The sequence below is a fragment of the Aricia agestis genome, chromosome 4 (assembly GCF_905147365.1).
Source record: "Aricia agestis chromosome 4, ilAriAges1.1, whole genome shotgun sequence".
Lineage (NCBI taxonomy): Eukaryota > Metazoa > Arthropoda > Insecta > Lepidoptera > Lycaenidae > Aricia > Aricia agestis.
Genome location: NC_056409.1, coordinates 3,025,230 through 3,045,773, shown reverse-complemented (window position 1 = coordinate 3,045,773; position 20,544 = coordinate 3,025,230). Strand labels below are relative to the sequence as shown.

Sequence of the window (20,544 nt, the reverse complement as noted above, 5' to 3'; positions counted from 1 at the left end):
ATTATAACAGCGAGAATTGTCGGCAACTACAAGTTGCAGTGCAAGTTGTAATAGATTGGATCTTAGTATCTTGTTTGCGGAATAACTATAACTCGTACGACCAACTCTGAGCATTAATTTGTACCAACAACCTTATACAAATACACACTACACACCTTGTGGTAAAACTGCAGTCCTTGCTTGTTTAGTTAGGGTTACTATGTCTTAGGCGCAGCGCAGACGACAGACTATCTGTGACACACTTTTAAGAGGATACACCAGGGGCGAGAGAAATTGAAAATAGGTATTTGAAAATGTATTGCTGTCTCACCAATCTCAAGTCTCGCACCGCAGAGCGCGATAGAGACAACACGACAAAAGTTCTAATAAAAGAACAGAAAATCTTCGATTCGTTGTCCGCTGATTCCTTCTCCAAAACTTAACCGATTTAAGTACTTTTTTCATTAAGAATTAAAGGAAGGCTTGAGCTGTGTTCCTATGTTTCATTTTTTTTGTATATTTTAGCTAGTTTTGTTTTCTGGGTGTTTGAACACAGAGGAAAATCTGGCCATTTTTTTGTGTTTTTGGACGTTCTTATCTTTTTTAATAATAAAATTATGAAAAAAAGGAAAACATAGGGACATGCTAATAGTGGCCATAGATATTCAGGAAAAAAATAATAACTCTACCGGCATTATCCAGGGAGGAAACAGGGGACAACGTTTGTATGGAAAAACGGCGGTGTGGAATCCTCTTAAGTCCGTGGAAATAGAACCTATGCAATTATATGCAGTAACGTCACGTCTGCGCTGCGCGTCGTGTGCGTTACTGCATATTATTGCATAAGTTGTATTTCCACGGACTAAAAAGTGCCTCACGGATAGTCTGTCGTCTGCGATCTCCCTAATGAAGCTAAGAAGCTATTTTGAATGTCCCTGGGTCATAGATGTGTGTAATTATAACGTGGCTCGGCAATTTTTTTTATTTTTTTATTCGGGTAAATTTATGTGCACATCTACGGTTATGCTAAATGTGTTTATTAAGAGGATTCCACACCGCCCTTTTTTCCATACAAACGTTGTCCCCTGTTTCCTCCCTGGATAATGCTAGTAGAGTTATAATTTTTTTCCTGAATATCTACGGCCACTAATACAATGTCCCTATGTTTTCTTTTTTTTTATAATTTAATTATTAAATAAGATATGAACGTTCAAAAACCCAAAAAAATGGCCAGATTTTCCGCTGTGTTCAAACGTCCAGAAAACAGATTTGGCTAGATTATACAAAAAAAGCAAAACATAGGAACACAGCTCAAGCCTTTTTTTAATCTTTAATGAAAAAAGTACTTAAATCGGTTAAGTTTTGGAGAAGGAATCAGGGGACAACGAATCGTTGATTTTCTGGATTTTCTGCAGTTGTCTCTATCGCGTTCTGCGGTATAGGCTTGAGGTAAGGGAGACAGCTATAGATATTACACGTACTTTTTTTTCATTTCTCTAGCCCCTGTTGTATCCTCTTAAAGACAGACACGTAAACATGCGTAAACTTTTAGTAATTAACTACGTAGCAAGTGACATGTCCCTGGATATTACAATAATAATATGTCCTTCAATTACGTTTCAGTAATTTGTTCAAACTTTATTTTGCACCTTTTGCGTATTAATTTCACACAACGTTGTGAATAACTAGATGACGCCCATAACTCGCGCGGGAACCGTACATATTGCCGGGATAAAAAGTATCCTATGTCCTTTCCCGGGACTCAAAGTATCCCCATACCCAGCAAAATCGGTCCAGCGGACGTGAAGGGGTAACAGATAGACAAACTTTTGCATTGATAATATTAGTATGGATGGTTGATTTTTAGGGTTCCATAGTCAACAAGGAACCCTTATAGTTTCGGTCTATCCGTCCGTCTGTACGTATTAGATCTGTCCGCGGTTTTGAGACTATAGGACCTAAAAAGCTGTAATTTGGCATGAACGCACATAATATTAATGATGCCGACAAAATATTGGTACATAAAATCTTAAAAAAAAACCTCCCCTACAAATCAAGTGGAGATGATTTTTTTTCGCGTCCTACCCATCGTGTGGGTGTCGTTGGATAGGTTTCTTAAAAATATTATGACTATAATATTTTAAAGTACTTTTTTGTTATCGTTAGAGTCCACTGTCCCGCACTATCAGCTAAACGGTTGCCTAATGTTTCTGGAAATGTGAAAAAATTCACGGGAGTAGGAAATATGCTGAATTTAAAAGAAAAACTATCACAGCTAAGAAGACTCCAAAATTTATTGAGTAATAGTCGATCAACTAAAAAAAAATATTCGGCGAAGTATAAAATATGAAATTTTCATTCACATTCCTTTGTACGGAACTGAGATGATGTTGTTAGTTAAAACACGTTATAAATGTACATTCACTGACCATACAAATTTTATCAAAAAGTAGCGGTACTACGGAACCCGGAATATGGCGCGTGGCCCGACACGCACTTGGCCGATTTTTTAATACTTTAATCAGACTATTAGTTGACGCTTTACGTTAAAAATTTCAACGCACATTCATTTAATTTATGTCTTATATTATATTCTTGACGATTGTATCGTAAACTTATTGCTCTACAACCCTCTTAATAACATAAACAGAAATGAAAATACGAGTTATATTTCTTCAAGAAATTATCAAATTTGTAACCATTTTCCGCTCCAGAAGCTATGATTACGCCTAACGAATGTATAAAATATAGAGCCACGTCGTTTTGAGCTTTATGACGATCATCATAGAGTATAAATTAGGAGTCTGGCTTATAATCTCACGCTAAAGACCTTCTTGTTACCAAATTTTAACTATATTAGTTCGCGACTTCTCTCGTTCTCTTCGAGCTTCTAAGAGGATAATAATATGTTGATTTAATTTAAGCGTTTGAGAACGTTCGCGGTAATTCCAAGGAAATATAATATTGCTTAGTAAATGGTAGATAAGAGCAGCAGCGACGCTCCCACAAATTTAGTTAAAATTAAGTAAAGTGGGCTTAGTAGGAAGAATCTAGGCGTATTTGTAATTAAACGAAAATTGCAAGATAATTAGCTCAGTGCATAAAATATGTGCAGTATAGTGAAAATAGCATGATATTTATAGAATATAGAATTCTATATTTAATTATATAATCTATATATTAATATGTGAGCGAAAAACTTTGGAACCCTTTTTACGAAAAATGCGGAAACGTAGGTGAATGAAATTTCGCACAGTTGTAGTTTATATGGTGAAGGAGTGCATCGAGCTAATATTGTTTTGCTAAAATTATGCCTCTATCATACATTAAACGCACCCACTAAACGCGCACACTACCATGTTTTAGTGACAAGCCTGTACACACGAATTATACTCCTTTGTTTATGGTTAAAGTCTGTTGTGAAATTAAAAATGGATTGTTGTTTTTTTTATAAAATCTAAAATAGTCAATGTTTTAAACGGGGAGCGAAAAGAAGAAGATGATTAAATTTAAGGTGATGAGCTAGTAAGTAATTTAACAAGCGTAATTTAATTTTTTTGGATGACGTTGAGACGCCGTTATGAGACTATTAAGCCACCATTATAACCTGAAATAACGTACTATACGGCTAAACTACTCTTTGCCGGGGCCCGGGTCAGCACAATATTTTATATAAACGACTAGATGATACCTGTAACTCCGTTGCACCACAATCCGTTTATCGCACGGAAACCATACATTTTTCCGAGAAAAAAGTATCCTATGTCCGTTCCTAGGATTCAGCGTATCTCCATACCGAATTACCATACGTGAAAAGGTAACAGACAAACAGACTGACACATTTTCGCATTTATAATATCAGTAGGATAGGATGTAGTAAGTAGCTCTCAGTAGTTATTATTATGTATTTAGGCCGGTGTCTGTTATGTTAATATCCAAAGTAGTTTCACGGCGACTCCCCCAACTTCAAATTAAATTGAATGTTTTAGAATATTTTGACTAGTAAATTAATGTTGAAACTTTCCCAACAAATTTTGTAATCAACTAGGCAAACTTTACTTTTAATTTTGTATGCAATGACGGAGTGATGTAAAATACACAATAGTTTGTCTTATTTTTTCTTCTCTTTTTTTTTATTAGCATGTATGTCTGTATGTAGTTTTGTAGCTGTCAAAGAAATAGTTGCTTTTGTTTGCTCACCGCTTTACAAATCGCAGTTCTGTATTTTTCACTTTCTTTACTTAGTTTTTTTTTTCAAACGTTTACACTATTGTTGCAATAACTAAACCCGGTTTAGAACTTTTACAATTTGTTTATAAACTAAATATTTTTGCCCGTAACTACGCTCATTAATAATTACAGAAATAGCACATTTTTTTAAAAACTAAGTCCTAGCACCGGGACTCTCTATTAAACGCTACTGCATTTTATTAAAATTGACTCAATGGCTTATAAGAGTCCGGGTGCCATCGAAATTCTTATACAAGCGTAATACCAGGATCATTTCCCATACGAGAATATTTACCATATTTGAGTTATTATTCAGCTTAAGATAGTAATTACCTAGGTTCCTGTACCAGGATTCACTGCAAAATATTTACATACCAAAAATATAAACGGTTACAATACTTACATACCAAATTGTAATCGTTCATATTTTTTGGTACGTCAATATTTTGCAGTGAATTCTTGTATAGGAGCCTAAATAATTACTATCGTAAGCTGAATAATAACTCAAATATGGTAAATATTACGTTACGAATTTCGATGGCACCCGGACTCTTAAGCTTGAGAATACAGACAATATCATAATGAACTTAAACAAGAAATTTACAGACATAGATGATAGATTACATCAGTATCGAATAAATTATATATTTCCTTACAAAAGAATATATTTGAATTGGTGAAACTAATAAATCTATACGTCAGTTGAGAAGCTCTTAAAGCTCTTAATCGAGGAGCGATTTAGCGTTGTGGCTGCAGCTAAGTGATGTAGTATTGAAAGGCGACACAACCGCACCGTGTTTCAAAACTACCAAGCCATTAAGTTCCGGAATGTACAAGTTTTGGAGGAAATCGTGTAAACTTGATTCATTTGTATTTAAATGTACATTTGCGTGATTAACGAAAACAATTCATCGCATAATTGAATTTCCAATGTTTAAGGGAAATAGACAATGGTAATTTTATGGCGGCTAACGCACCCGTCGGATTTGGTAGAGTTTTTGAATTTGCGCTATTTATGACCTCTTCTAACAACAAGCGCAAAAAAAAAACTTTCTATAATTATTATTAATTTCAGAAAAAATCTAACGCGACTGTAGTAATAGTTTAAATAATAATACTTAATACCGGTGATGAACGCTATAATCTAAGCGGCCCCTACTCTACTAGACGAGCAATTTTATTGCGCCATATCACGTATTGCGCAATATTATTGACCGTCTAGGGTTGATATTGAACATCGCGCGCCTTCAATCTAATAATTGTCAAATAAACTGTTCAATAAAATTGAAGCGTGATATTGCACCATACAATTGATCGTCTAAGCAATCGGCTTATGCAACAAATCATAGAAGTTTTCAAGAAAAATAATAAATAAAAGCCTTAAAATGTTATCCCGCAGTTATCTTGTTTTATTTTCTTATCTTTGTTGACATTACAATTTGGAAAAATATTTGAAATATTGGAAAAATATATTGGAAATTTTTCTTTTTTCTTTTCTTTTCTTTCGGAAATTTCTCCATTATCCATCATTAGTCAAATACGTAAAGACTATCAATAGCTCTTCGTCGAACTAGAAATTAATTTCTGCATAAAAAATCGCGGCAGGCATGAATCTCTAAGGATTTTTACGCGCTTAATGATTCGGCGTGCTGAATTATAAATGTAATTAATTTCATCCAAAATGACTGTTTAGTAGTCCCGGCGGACGAAATATTTCTCGTTGATGTGTTTCGTATAGTGCTCGTGAAAATTCAGAGCGTTGGCGTCTGAATTGTGAATGGGGCAACAAATCAAAACTCTTTGCAGCGCACCGAGTTGCCTGGAGCCGGACGGGGTTGCCCCGAGCCGCGCCGAGCAGCGCCGAGCCGCGCCGAGCAGCGCCGAGCCGCGTCGAGCCGCGCCGAGCGGAGTGCAGATAACAGTGAGTAATGGTTCGTTTTAGCTGCATACTGTTCGGTGGAAAACTACCCGCGTATATTGTGTTGAATAGATGATGATGTACTATGAGCTGTATTTTATACAATACTGGCTTTATCTTACGGTTTTTACGTATTAGGGCCTGTTTCACCACTTTCTGGTAAAGTGCCTAATAGGCTATTCGCAACTTTTTTGACAGATTCTCCATACTTGATCTGTCAAGTTAATTGGTGGATAGCCTCTTCGGCACTTATCAGGAAGTGGTGAAAAAGGCCCTTAGAAAGTAAATGAGGAATTTCTGTTTTACCTCCTTAAGGGCGTAATTTTGAAAAATTCTTAGCCACTGACTTTGGCTAAGAATTTATCAAAATTAGGCCCTTTAGGGGGTAAATTTTTTTTTCAGTCATTTACATAATATTTAAAAAAAATCTATACTAATATTATAAAGCGGAAGAGTTTGTTGGTCTGTTTGTTTGTTTGGAGGCGCTAATCTCAGGAACTACTGGTCCGATTTGAAAAAATCTTTCAGTGTTAGATAGCCAATTTATCGAGAAAGGCTATAGGCTATATTTTATCACGCTGAGACTAATAGGAGTAAATAAATAGAGGAAAGTGTGGAAAAAACGGGGGAAATTATTTGATAGGGCTTATTTGGCGCACATAAAGAATAGACCACGTGAAGGGATATAGGCTATTTTTTGCGAAAAAATGTACGATTTCCGTGAAATTCCTAAATTGCGCGGGCGAAGCTACGCGGAACATCTAGTTTTTTATATTATGATTTATGTTACGGTGATTTCATCCATTCAGATCCATCCCTTAACTTTTTGAACTTTGATCTATAATACAGAGATGCTAATAATATTCTCAAAAAAGACAAACCAATAAACAAACCTGCACAATAAATAGCTGCACAATGAAAAAGCTGACAATTATTGTTTCAGGCTACACCAATAAAATCGCTTGTAACAGCAATCTTCACTGTTATTTAATAAAAATACTAAACCGCGGTGGGAGCGGCAAATGTAACATGAAATAGTCATGTTACATTTCCCGCTCCCACCGCGGTTTAGTTTCATCTCGCGCTGTTGCCGGCGTAGGTAATGGATGTACGCACTCGCGCGGAACTAACGCCCTACTAGTTCATTTGCGTACTCTAACAAGTCTTTCAAACCCGTTTTAAAGTACACGAATAAAATGTAACAGCGACGCGTAGCCCTTATACATCTGTCGTTTTAATTTCAGTTTCTTTGCACACTTACACTCAGTGCATGCGAGTGTCGCCAAGGTTGATATCACGACGGCCTGCGTAGCTCACGTTCTATTTTAAAATATTATCTGTTAAGTTTTAAGAAGTTAAGACGACTATGTATTTTTATTTGTAGTCAATGATAATAATCATATAATTATTTAAAGGACTTTAAGAACATTTTTTTCTATAGCAGTTTAAAGTTTTGAAACAGGTTAATGAACCGTGTTAGAATCTCATAAAATTTAAAAATGAATTTCTATAAAAGGGATAAGTGGGACTAAACGCCATTTTCCGACGAATTAAGAAGATTATATCATATTTTTAAGTAACGTGTTGAACTTATTTAAAATAAAATATTTTAAGAAGGATTGGACTCGATTTTGAGGGTTAACTGTGATAAAATTCGATTTTCGCAGTTGAAAGCGCAATTATAATCATAATCTTTAGCCGTCCACTGCTTTACGTAGGCCTTCTCCAACACTTGTTGCGGTAGGTTCTATCATACCCACAACTCTGCCTTAAGCGGGAAGTGGATCACCATTTGGTTTTAGTGGGTAAGACCGACGCTAGGGGAGTCCTATATATCCCAGCCGATATCCCTAATCCGCCGGGGATGCGTCCACGTCAAGCATTTCCTCATGAAAAGAAAGATGCCTCCCCCAACAACAAGCGATAACCATCCCAATCTTGAGCAGTTCTCAAATATATTTAAATTATTATCTTGAAATCGTCGGATTATAGAGCTGTAGAAGGCCCTACGCTACGTTTGCCTAACTTTGGTCTTCACTCCACACGTCTTCTCCATCAACTCCGCACATCATGTCTTTACCTACATAATTTAACGTAAATTATCACCACAACAATGAGATATTTTCATCCACTCTCCCAAAGCTTAAATCCTGGTCTGACACTCAAACACACAGAAGTCATCAACAAACTTGTATCACTAACTCATACTTATGCACCAGACGAAGTTCAGGAGAGGATAACGGGGCATATTTCACGAGCTCATAAATTAAACAGTGCACTTGTTTACCCGACCTCCCCGCGAGTTATTATCGCTCGAGTTTTCATCTCATTTGTTTTTGTATTAATGGCACAGTTTATTCTTATTGGTTATGTCGTAAATATTTATATTTCGATGAAATGTGCAGAACATAAAAGTTATAAAGCTGATAAATAAAACTGAAGTTCGTCTATTACTTGGAATAAACAGATTTGTGCGACTTAAATTTAAAAAAATCCTGTGTTTGTTTCTTGACTGTTCCGACTGTTAAATCAAACATTATAATTAAGTCATCATGTTATGATCTGCTATTTAAATTATCATCAAGTTAAAAAGACAAACAAGGTTTAGTGTCATAGATACTTAACATTATTGGTTTTATCTAACCTCTGTTTCTCAATAACAGTATAGGTTTTAATTAGAGGTAGATACATTTCTAGACCGGGCAACAATGGAAATTAATTTAAACTGATCATTCCGAGCCACTGACTCTACGGTTTCATACAAGATTGCTCGACGCGATCATATTAGTACCAAGAATTTCGGATTTAATTCAATTATGTTTAAAGCACCAAATATTACAATATTTCATTGAAGATAAGTTAAGGGCTCGTACATGAAACTGCGATGCGACGTCGCGTGTGTATTTGGGAAATTTTATAGTGTTTACAAGATGACGCCCGCAACTCCGCTGCGCCAAAACTCGCTTATCGCGGCGGAACCGTACATTTTTCCGGGATAAAAAGTATCCTGTGTTCTTTCCCGGGACTCAAAGTATCTCCATGCCAAATTTCAGCAAAATCGGTCCAGCGGTTTGGGCGTGAAGAGGTAACAGACAGACAAACAGACACACTTTCGCATTTATAATATTTGTACGATCCATATCGTACATCAAGCAGTTTTAGGGTTTTAAGGAGTCAGCGTTTAGGACGCGCTCGCGTAATTAGTTAATTATTTTATTAAAATCAGTTCGCATCGATCAATCAAGGCGATCGCGCGTGCTCGCACACCCGGGTCATTTTATCATCAAGTATATCAATAAATCAAGTAACGGTATATCAAGTCTATCGTTTCATTTATCAAGTAAAAGGAGTAGTAGTTAATCAGGGACACTACAATATTAGTATGGAAGTATGGATTATGAGAATGGAATGTATTTGCCGCCGATATTTGCGATGCAACATCGCATCGCAGTTTTGTTCACAAGTTGCATTCTTTCTCAAATGAATTGTTTAGTTTTTCTGTATTTGTGATTCGAGTGTCGCTAAGGTAATTAATATATCAACAAGTTAAAAAACTCAACAGTCAAGTATTTTATATAATCTTAATTTTTTACTCTAGATTCTAGAACACAAAACAAAAATATTACCTTGAAACATAGATTGCACAGTTTTATACAGATAAGCCACCAATACTTTAGAGGCAGCGCTTTATCATTGAAAATATGCACAAAACAATGGTTTTTCAGACTTGAAAGCGAAAAACAACAAAAGAGCACCGGCATCTGTTCGCAAATCCAATTCCATAACAGCGAAGTCGCGTTGCATACAAAATCTTCACAAAACCGGCGCATTTTGGTGAAAAAACGCGAGCCGAAAAATGACAATCTACTGTTTTGTTTTATCATTTCCAAGGTATCAGATGAATTGAGTTGCATTGTTTTGCGGGATCGTTTTATTATTTCATGAATTTAAGAAATGTACAAGCTTTCGAACGAGAATAGGTTTTTAAATTATATTTTCGTACTAAAATCTAAATTATAATGAAATAAACACGTTCTCACAAGAAGCCGGCGTGAAACAGCGCTTGCGCTGTGTTACGCCGAGTGAGTGAGTTTACCGGAGGCCCAATCCCCTACCCTATTCCTTTTCCTACCCTCCCCGGCCGGCAACGCACTTGCAGCTCTTCTGATGCTACGAGTGTCCATGGGCGACGGAAGTTGCTTGGCAGGTGACCCGTTTGCTCGTTTGCCCCCTTATTTCATAAAAAAAAAACTGTTTTCTTAGAATTTTACGCGATCTTTTTATAGTTATAGTAAAAAGGCTTACCTTTTTAATGTTCATTTGCGGGTGAATTCATTTTTCTGTAACAATAGAAAGTATGTTTATTATCTAAGCATAAGATAATGAATAGACGTTTTATTATCCTGTTAGTTTATGATGAAATTTTCCACAAATGTAACAGAGGCTGCTTCTAATCGCTTAAAACTATAAAGTTATCTTGAAATATTGTTGTAGTATGTTTATTGCATACTTAATTGCCGAGCAAAAGTAGTTAAGTGGTAGTAGTATGGGAGCCCTAGACCATATTTTTATTTATTACTATCAACTATCAAGCAATTTTTTGTGAGCATCTTCATTTTGATGAGACGAGAAATATTTTTATTTGCAAAAAATCTTGAAAGTGGTAGCTAACAGAGATAGAAAGGATTTCATACTTTGAATTGATGGTCCTAAAATATGGACTGTTTTATTTGTGGTACAATGTTACTCTAAAATTATATATCTAATAAGTAATAACCTATCAACATACAAAAACAAAGTATGAAATCCTTTCCATTTCTGTTAGCTAGGTACCACTTTCAAGATTTTTCTCAGATAAAAATGTTGTTCGTCTTATTAAAATGAAGCTACTCACAAAAAATTAGCTTGATAGTAATAAAAAAAATATTCTAGGGCTCCCGTACTATAGTATAAAAACAAAAATATATATTAGTATGCATTTTAATATCTTATGTGGTACAGGAAGTAGATTTTACATAATATACACTACAATTATATATAGCATACCTACTGTGTAACTGTATCTTCTGCAGTCCACAGTAGGTCCCAAGGGTGCAATAAATATGATGTTATCTGGATGAGCATAACTAATTGTCTATGTACAATAATGTATTATCCTAATAATAATATTGCAATATATCGACAATGGAATATTATATACCCAATTTATTTTGTTATCTAATTGTGTTTCGTCGTACTTATACATTCTTGTTCGGGTAATATTCTCCAGACATTGTTCCTATTAAGACTGCCAAAATATATGAATTCGTATATTTTGCTAGTCATAAAATCAAAATAGGAACAACCTATTACGGACCTACCAAATATAAATTAACTTTATGATCGCACAATTTCGTCTTCAACATTAATAATTTTTAGGGTTCAATATTATATCAGCCGGGCTAGCACGGCGACCAGTAGAAATGAGAAAGTATAGACAAACTGTGGAGATAAACTTGTAAGGTTCAAGTTTTTGATTAAATTTAATAGAATAAATGATGTAAAATGTTTAAATAAAATACTTAATTATAGTAAATAAAATATTTACACATTTATGGAATTATCAAAATATATTTTAGTTAATTATTTGATCATAAAGAGAAACGGATGTTCATAATATTATTTTATGCTAACGCCAGTCGAAAGTCAATAACGGTGGTTAGTTTAATATTTAAATTTAATTTTATAAATATTTTAATGTTAAAAATAAATACTAGAAATTATTTAAATATACATAAATATTATAAACAATTAAAATGAGACTTAAAATTAAAAGCGGCAACGCACCTGCAGCTCTTCTGATGCTGCGAGTGTTCATGGGCGACGGAAGTTGCTTTCCATCAGGTGACCCGTTTGCTCGTTTGCCCCCTTATTTCATTTAAAAAAATAAAATAAAATGTGCTCTTTCAGCGCTGCTACTTTATATTATAAGGAACACATACTCACCCCAACGTATATAAAAAATGCTATTACACAATCAATGAATACTTTAATGATAAAGAAATGAATCGTAGTATCTAATGGAATTATTATAAAGTTATAAAATATGTATTTTGTAATGACTTATTAATAAATAAATTAAATAAATAAATGAAATTTATGTAATGATGACTATTATGATTACTATTATTATTAATAACTATTGACATTGACTTTGAAACCATAAATGCTAATTAATTTATTGACATATTAATATCTATATTAGAATATAATAATAATAATAATCATATCGAAATAAAATAAGATGATAATTCATGACATAAATATTGTTCATTATCTAAAATTTAAATTGTTTATGTAAAAAAAAGCACAAATTGACATAATATTATTGTATTAAGTTCTTTATAATAATTATTTAAGTATTAGAAATAGTATACTTGAAAATATAATAAGATAAAAGGACAAATAATTATAAGCAGTATTAGTATAAGTAAATAAATTATAAATTAGAATGTATAAAATTTGCACGCCACCCAAAGGCAAAATAAGAGAGCTTGATCATATTACTTTAACATCATATTGTACCTTATTTCAGCAAATAAATGATTTCTATTTCTATTTCTAAAAAAAAAAACGTATTATCTGTTACACCTTATTGATTATAGAGGTATATGGTTTACTGACACCCACTTGGCCCGTTTAGCTTAAAATATAGTTTCGTCAAAAAGAGAAGTAATATTTGTGAAATGGATTCATTTGTTTTGTCATTCATTACAAAAATGATGCAAGTTTTTGCGCTCACAACCTCCGCCATTGTGTTTACAAGATTAATGGCGAAGTGTCGCAGTTGGACAACTTTTAGTTTGTGGTACTGTTCAGAGCCACTCAACTTCGCAACCTCTCGCTAGTGTGTTACAGAACAAAGGATTAGAGACCACCCAAGTTGGAACGAAGTTCCTCATCGCGCGTTCGCCGTAAAGGAGGCTAGACAGAACGATATTTGACCTCGACACTTTTTTATTAGTACCTGCATGGTAGGGGCAGAGGGCGTTGATAGCATTCCTGTACGTAGATGGCATTTTTTGAGAATAAATAACTTTGTTCCATTCGGGTGTCCCTTGACACCTCTCAAGTTTTTTATTATCATTCGAATTTAGGTTTTATTAACGATTCCAGTAATACTAGTTGTAAATAGATTTACGCGGTATTACAATACCGCAAAATGAATGAATACAGAAATGAATTTTAATTTTGTTAGTCCCACTAAAATTTGAGATCGGCGGAACGGATTTACCAAATTTTAGTAGTTAGAAAATTTAGAAAGTTAAGTGATAAGAAGCTACAAAAAGGAGTAGCAGCTATGTACTTTGTATCTGAGCCACAAATTCTACTCTATGTCCCATGCATATTATTCCATTCATTCCGCCGAATTGTTAAAGTAAAAACTTCTTTAAAGAAGGGTTAAAAATGTTATCCAAAAATTTTAAAGTGGGCGACTAACTCAAAAAATCAAACATCGTCCTTCTCTCTTCACACTCACGCCCATATGCCAGGCCAGGACGACGCGGAATCATCGCCAAGTTAGTTTTTTCTTAATAACTCGATAAATACAATATTTTAAAAATCCGCCAGGTCAGTGTCTCAATGATAGAATTTTATACATGTTAAAATATTTACTTAGTTTAATGCACGGCAATATATGAAAAAATCGTGGAAATTAGATGCATCTTTGTGGTTTTTTTCTATCGAGATAATTTTTAGATATCTTGTTTTCGCTCAGATCAAATTCTTGGAAATATATTATAACGTAGTATTTATGTTTATAAAAATATGAAACAAATCAGGACTTATTTTAAAGTCTAGCACTGAATTATAAAATCGACAATTTTGGGTTAGTCGCGTTCTTAAAACACGTATTAAATCTTATAAAGGAAAGTAACAACGAATATTTTGATCGTCCACTCACACGTTACATGGGACGCGATGTAAAGCTAGACGTCTATTCACCAGACACTGTCACAACAATGAAATTCATCAGGCGGGCCGGCGGAGTCTTGTCGTGGTAATCCCGGAGGCCCGTAATCCAGTGACACTTGCGTCATACACACACACATACACATATTAAGTACTGTAACGTCACACACACCAGTGTTACATATACTGTCACCCTGGTGCCACTGCGTTTTAACTGGTGTTACGAGCGGACACAGCTCCGCAAACGTGACGCAGTAAGCCGACTTTGAAAGCCGATTTTTGTGTCAGTTTAAACGAAATCTGCGTAGGTTGAGCCGAAATAAATAAAAAAAAATTGTTGTGTTTTGCTCTTATACTGTACGCGTGTGTTCTATATTTTTAACCGACTTCCAAAAAACGAGGAGGTTATATGTTCGGCTGTGGATATTTTTTTTGTATGTGTGAGTTATTGTTGGCCTCTTGTTTGCTAAAACTTGTACAAATTATTACAGTATGTTTTACCTTTATATATATCTGCGAACTTAATTCACTCTTGACAAAGAAAAGAAATGATAATAAAAAAAAATCGGCCAAGTGCGAGTCAGACTCGCGCAAGAAGGGTTCCGTACCGTTATAGAGCTAAAGTAGGAAAAAAATAGTATTTAATTATAAAATATATTAAATAACACATATAATTAAGGATTTTGTGAAAATTTCAAATGTCTGCATGTTTCCATTATGGATTACGAGCCAAAAAGGGCAAAAAATACGTTTGTTGTATCGGAGCCCCCGTTTAATATTTCATTTTGTTTTTAGAATTTGTTGTTATAGCGGCACCAGAAATACACAATTTGTGAAAATTTCGGAAGTCTGGCTAAAGCGGTTCTTGAGATACAGGAGGAGACAGACAGACAGATGGACAGATAGACGTTTTTACCCTTTGTCCTCCGTTTTTATCCCTTATGTTGCATAGCATTGCTCGCGACTTAATGTGAAGGAGCCTAATCCTTCACATTAAGTCGCGAGCCGCGCGGCAGCAGCGCGACAGCCGCGCGGCTCGTTTTAGTATAGCAGCAGGGGCAAAGGGTAAAAACGGGACCTTATTACTGCAAGGCTGCCGGCCTTACTGGCATAAACTACATTTTCCTGACGAAAAATATATTTTTGTGTTTAGCGGCTTTAGCATTAATATATGTAAGGATGGTGCATAAATTGTTAACGGATACGAATCTTTGATTTTCTACGAATGGTACAGAAAGAAAAACTAACAACCAACACGCTTCGAAACAGACAGACAGCCAGACATTTACAAAAATAGTACTAGATAAACTGCGAACTTAGTGTCACTTTCTTCCTAATATTAACATTCTCTGAATATCCAAGTATATTTCTGAAAATGAAGACTAGAATTGGGAAATCGGTACAGCCGTTTTTGCGAGACAAAAAAATTGAAATTAATTTTTATTTAGATATAGATAGTTAATAACAGTATAGATATCGATTTACGGACAATTTAAGTAGCGAGATTTATAAGACGCGAGTTGAATACAACTTTTATCCTTTGAGTCGTCCACAACTTTCTTTGCCCTCAGGAAGTGTTGATGCATCACAAAGCCCGGCGCCGCGGACTCTCTGTCGACTGTGCTTTTGTTCCGTGACCGACTTCCTTTGCGGAGGCGTCCAATTCAAACGTAATCTTGGAGTGTTTCTGTTCCTCTCGCATTGTTATGACCCTACCATTATAATGTGAGGGTAGATGTTTGTAACTCTTTAACGTAGCTACGTTAATGAATACTATACTATACGTGGGAGAGCCATGCTTCGGCGCGGATGGGCCGGCTCGACCGGAGAAATACCACGTTCTCACAGAAAACCGGCGTGAAACAGCGCTTGCGCTGTGTTTCGCCGAGTGAGTGAGTTTACCGGAGGCCCAATTCCCTTCCCTATCCTCCCCTATTCCCTTCCCTTCCCAACCCTACCCTCCCTATTACCCTATTCCCTCTTAAAAGGCCGGCAACGCACTGCAGCTCTTCTGATGCTGCGAGTGTCCATGGGCGACGGAAGTTGCTTTCCATCAGGTGACCCGTTTGCCCGTTTGCCCCCTTCTATTATAAAAAAAAAAGAACTGACTTTCTTGAACGTACGGACGTAATAAGTAAACGACATACTGCATACTTACTTGTAGATGGGAGTAGCTGCTACAGGTAATGTATGTCGTTTACTTATTTTGGAATCAAGGTTTAACCAAATATAAATAAATAGTTACTCCAAGTTTTAACCAACTAAGCCCCAATTTCACCAACGACTGTTAAAGTTAACGCCGGAATTAGTATCACGTTACCCCTTTCGATTTTCATATGAATGAAAGAGAAGACATTACATTTTAACAAGCTGTTAACACTAACAGTTGGTAAAATTGGGGCTTAAGCTATAAGAAGCAGTACTTCAAGATTTACCCGTAACATATACAAAGTTTTATGATTATTGGTTAACACCTCCATCGTTGGTATCGCAATAGATTTTCCATTGTTATGCGGCAGCCGGCTGCCGCTTGGGGATTGCTGGGTTAAGTAGTTTTCTCGTGAACATGTAATCAAACTAACATTGAAATAATATTAGTAGGGAAGGTCATAAATTCATTTATTTCCATGAATAAGATTTTGGCAAAAAAGATCTCATCCTTACGATCACGCTTATCCGATCTAGCTTACCCGATATATTAAGTCCAGCCGACCAAACATCGGACCGATGTCAATCCATCAGTCTTTATCGGTCCCCTTTTCTATAAATACTCGTCTTGATCAGAAGATCAGAATGTTATCGCAAATTAAATCAAAAGATATGAAAGTCTTAAACTAGGTATCCATGCATTTTATTTACGTAGTTCGTCAATCACTCAGAGCAGACGTGTCCCGTGTACAACTTTAAAATTAAAGTAAATTAATAAGTGCTATTCCAATTTGAGCTTTACTTCGCAACTGACTAAGCATAAAGTGTTATGAGATAGTGGCCGTCGGTTGAACTATTTTAATTGTGTGTCGCGGAACAGACTGCATGTGCGCTGCACGTGGCGCTGCACCGTGCGCATCACTCTTCGCCCCGCGAGAACAAGACAAGTGCATTTTTTTTTCAACTCGCTCACTTCCGATACGTCGTATGCGAGGTACAGTGCTACGCACAAGTTTGGTTGGTACTTGCTGATTATATTATTATATTATTACAACAATACGCGCGACTAGCGCTGCGTTGTATCGAACGCGCGAATACAGTATCACGCACAAGAAGTTGAACGCGCTTGCTGAGTTACTTCGCGGAATTTCTCGAAATTTGCTTTGCATATTTTTGAAATAATAAGAATATTATTACTATAATTAGCAACTAAATACTCAAACATAATGAATTGCTCTATCTGTAAACGGAAAGCTACGTTAGAAGACTTGATAAAATGTATTGGATGCAAGGAAGGATATCATTATAAATGTGTAAATATTATCTCTGCTTAATTCAGAGAGGAAACAAGTGCAACGCAAACGTACATTTAAATGTGAGTCTTGCGATAATGTTACTAGGCGTTTTCAAATCACTGATGAAACGCCTATTCGGGGAGTTAGAAACGCCAGTGTAAAGATAATGGACCAATCTCTAGGAGACAACGCTCGCTTGCTATCGGACGAGATGATGGATAAAATGAGTAGCGTAATTATGGCTCGGATAAGTGCCTTCGAATTGAGCATTATGCAAGAGATTAAAGCCACAGTCGCTGTTTTAGCGACGGAGAATACGAAACTGAGACAGGAGTTAAAGGATGCTAATATGAAATGTAGCTCCTACAAGAAAGAAGTTGAACGTTTAAAGGCTGAAAGAGTAGTATTGCCAGCTACTGTACCAGAGACATCTGCTCCGTCATACGCTTCTAAGGTAGCCGAGTCATTCCCCAAGAACAGTCCTATTACACCTGAGAGACCTATCATGGCGGGCACCAGTCAACCGAAGGTGGCCGGAAAAGCAGATATGAAGGAAGTAGTTGATGTGAACGAGTGGGTTGAAGTTAGGAGTAAGAGAGCACATAGGAAACCTGTGAGATTAGGCGGTGATGATGGTATTCCTAATCTTAAGGCCGTTGAACGCAGAAAGTTTTTACATGTGTGGAGGTTAGAGAAATCTACAACAGAGGAGCAGCTAAAGGAGCATATACAACAGACTCTGGGTAATAACGCAGAGGTTTCGGTGGAAAAACTGAAACCTAAAACTGATCGCGATTACGCTTCTTTCAAGGTCGGGGTAACGATGAGCAATTTTTTGAGACTCTGTGACCCAGAGGTGTGGCCACTAAACGTCGAATATAGTGAGTGGATTTGGTTTCGCTCCTCAAACCGGCCAGACAAGTTACAAACAAACTAAGCATATTTTTATTTTGTATCAAAACGTCAGAGGACTTAGGACAAAAACTGCGCAACTGTTGTCATTGCTAGAGTCATCAGGATCAGATATGTTCGTGTTTACTGAAACTGGCTTAAATGAGGCTATTCAGGATGCGGAATTTGTACCCAGCGGATTTCAAATACTGAGGTGCGATAGGACGGACGGCCGCAAGCAGGGAGGTGTTCTTGTGGTGGCCGCACCACGTTACGAGTTACGAAGAGTTTCTGTGCCCGGTGATATTGACATTGATAGACATAAGTTTGAACTGATATGTGTGGCTCTATATGTGAAAAATCATTTTTTAATAGCCTGTTGCGTAGTTTATATTCCGCCTCAGACCGATGAGGAGGAGTACGCAATAATATTTAGTATAATAGAGAAGTTATGTCTTAAGTATAGGGACAACTTGATTGTATTAGGAGATTTCAATATGTATTCGTGCAACAGTAGTGTAACAAATTATTATGAATATTTAAATGCATTTTGTGAATTCACTCAGTATAACAATGTGCCTAACTGCAATGGGAGACAGTTAGACCTAGTGTTGAGCGCGCGGCGACGTGTCCGTGTGTGGTGCGGACGAGGCCGTGCTGCCGATAGACGCGTACCATCCGCCGCTGGCCGTCAGTGTTGAGCGAAGCGCGCGACCGCGGCCCTCGCCGGCCGCCGAGCTCGCGGCACCCGACTCGCGGCGTGGGAGTCCCTCGACACTACATCCGGGTTGTAGGTTATGGAATTTTAACAAAGCAGATTTTTCACAAATGTACGAGTTATTAGGTGAAGTTGACTGGACTGAAATATACTCTTTACACGATCCTGACTCAGTTTTAGATATATTTTATAGTAAGTTTTATGAAGTTTTGAACAAAACTGTCCCATTAAAATTAAATTCAAATAGTAGTAGCAGATATATTTATCCGGTGTGGTATACAGCAGATATTATAAGAGACATAAAAATCAAATATAAATTGCACAAAAAATTCAAATGTACTAAACTCTAGAGCGATTATGAGGAATTCGCATCGTATAGAGCAAAGGTTAAAGCTGAAATTCAGTTGGCTCATGAACGATATCGCGATCGAGTGCAAGTACATCTAGCATGTGATCCGAAAGCTTTTTGGGGATACATAAAATCTAAGAGAGCTAACTCTAGCCAGGGGCGGCTAATAAAGGACGGTCGGACTTTGAGCGACTTTGAATGTGCCACCGAATTTGCAAGTTATTTTAAGTCGGTATATAAGCCGGAGTGCCCCGATCTGAGCGTGGAGGCGGCGTGTGCAGCAGCGGGTGGCGGCGCGGCGGAGGGTGCGCGGGCGCACGTCGACCGCCTGCGTCCCAACGACGTGCGGCGGGCGATGGCGCGGCTAAAACCTAAGCGCTCAGCGGGGCATATATTTTTAAGGACTGTCGTGAGGTACTGACAGCACCGATGCTACACTTGTTCAATGTGTGTATTGATAAGGCGGAGTTTCCCGACCGATGGAAGTTGACGAGGGTAGTACCGGTGCCCAAGGTTAAACTAGCTTCAGTGGCTAGTGATTATAGACCTGTGGCAGTGTTATGTTCTCCTGCTAAGGTCTTTGAATCCGCTATTAACAGTAGTCTATATCCACAAATAAGTGCCTTGTTATCCGACGCACAGCACGGATTCCGTCCTGGGCGAGGGACAACTGGGAACTCACTTGATTTAATGTCAACTATTATACTTGAAGTGGATGCCGGACATCAGGTGGACGTCGTCTATCTCGATTTCCAAAAAGCGTTTGATACAGTAGATAACGATGTACTTTTAGCTAAATTGGCTAGTGTCGGCTGTTCCCCGCACACGCTACAGTTATTTGCCAGCTACCTTTTTTTTTTGATGCGCAGGGGAAACCCATCATGGGTCCCCCGGGTCGGGTATGTGCCTCAGTTAAGCTGAAGCACCCCGGGGGTATGTGAGACTCCTACTCACTAAAACCACCTGCGGTTCGCCTTCAGCCGTATAAAGGAGGGATATCCCGGATCTACCAAACACAGGACTCCCTCCACGACCGGCCGGTCTACCTCAAAAAAGGGACCGG

The 20,544-nt window shown here is 36.9% G+C and overlaps 1 protein-coding gene across 3 annotated transcripts in view; it reads right to left on the bottom strand.

The window, feature by feature from the left end:
- Nucleotides 1–20,544, bottom strand: part of LOC121725854 — a 257,313-nt gene that overhangs the window by 51,611 nt on the left and 185,158 nt on the right. For all 3 annotated transcript variants that reach the window (XM_042112979.1, XM_042112981.1, XM_042112980.1), the window contains one exon: nucleotides 10,433–10,467. The gene's annotated coding sequence lies outside the window, so the exon portion shown is untranslated. The remainder of the gene's footprint in view (nucleotides 1–10,432; nucleotides 10,468–20,544) is intronic.